Source organism: Sinocyclocheilus anshuiensis, unplaced genomic scaffold (assembly GCF_001515605.1).
Source record: "Sinocyclocheilus anshuiensis isolate Anshui unplaced genomic scaffold, SAMN03320099.WGS_v1.1 scaffold392, whole genome shotgun sequence".
Taxonomy (NCBI): domain Eukaryota; kingdom Metazoa; phylum Chordata; class Actinopteri; order Cypriniformes; family Cyprinidae; genus Sinocyclocheilus; species Sinocyclocheilus anshuiensis.
This window is the reverse complement of record NW_015557091.1, coordinates 2,272,817-2,274,477: the sequence shown is the minus strand read 5'-3', so window position 1 is coordinate 2,274,477 and position 1,661 is coordinate 2,272,817.

Here is a 1,661-nt window from a genome sequence, read left to right as displayed (position 1 = left end):
CACAACAAGGTGACACTTGTTTTACAGTATTTATTTCCATTGCATTTTCTTTCATGCAACGTTTGTTTTTTTTTTGGGTTCGAGCAAGTTACGTTTTCCGCCTCTCTGATTCAAAGGCGAGCCAGGGAGTATTTACTTTTGAAGCGCCTGCCTCGGTTTTGAAGGATGAAAACATCCTTTTATCGTATTATTGCTAGTTTCACTTTTGCGTTACAGAACAAGCGGACAGAAAATATCACTGAATGTAAAATCATACCAGTTGCCTCGTGAGAAAAAAATATATATAATTTTGAGAAATAAAACATGATTTTTTTCTTTAAAGAAAATATAAATAGGCTAAAGGATTTTTGCTTAATGAAACATTTTATGTAAATTAAAAGTAATTTGCATTTGCAAATGTTTTGACAAGTCTTAACAATAACCTCTTAACCTGAAATAAAAAAAATAAAAAAAAAGATTTTAGCAATAAAATTCATCTTTACCAAAAAGCTTTTGATTTGCAGGGGAACGCACAAGTTCTTAAACTAAATAAAAATGAAGTCTTATTTTTGCGGTTTGTCTAAAAAGTAACATTTCATCTACAGCAACATATAGCTAGTTTTAATCATATTAAAACATCTTAGATGACCATATGACTGCACTAAAGGATTTTTGCTATTTAAATGAGGCTAAAGCTATAAGAATGATTAACTATCAAACTGAAGAGTTAATGTGGAAAAACAGTAAATTATTCAAATTAAAGCATTTTTTTAAAAGCCAGACAGTAGTCCCAGTTCACAGCTTGTTCAGCTGGTAAACAGCAGATTAGCACATTATTTAACCACTTAAAAAGTTCAAATGAAACACTATGCAAGGTTAAAAGCAGTTTGACGGTGTTAGTGTCGTGTTTTTGAGGTTGGTTTAGGATTTGTACTCTGTACCCAACCGATAACAGTCTCTTCCAGCGTTTTGAATTAAATATTACACATCTGACCTTTCAAGTCATATCCTAGAATTCATCATTTTAAGCTGTTAATGTCATGTGTCCAAGTCTGTATCGACCCAAAACTGAAGGGTGTGATTTTTGTGCTGTGCCTGCGGTAAGAGTTCAGTCAGGTTTCAAACTAGAACCTGCCGTTATGTAGAACAAAATATATTTGAACTAATGTGCTCTCTCAAAGCGTAGGAAGGTTTGTCTCAGTAATATATAGAGCTTAAGGGCTTTTGATAGTTTACACATGGTATATGACACTCTGGTCAGAGATATACTCACAATTCATGTAAAACACTGAACTTCCTGTGGCCAGAGCGTGTCAGAAGCTTTCAGATATCATCTACTTGAAATACTGCAGTTCGAGAGTAGCTTCAAGCGTAGTTAATAAAGATAACGGCATCCATATCACACCCACTGAAATACCTCCTGATGTACCTTAAGACCGTGTATGTACAGTATTTATTTGTGTGGGACATTATTGAACGAACGCCATCAGGATGTAGTTGCAGGCGTGCAGTTAACAGTGTTACAGGATTGGAGGGTTTTTCCACACAAGACTGAACTGCGTAAGTGAAACACTTTGTTTTACAGCTCTGTTATCTTAATGTTCTGTTTAACAGTCTGGGGTCGGACTGTGCCAGGTGCTATATATATTTAATTTGTTTCGATATTTATCTCTTTTTGTTGG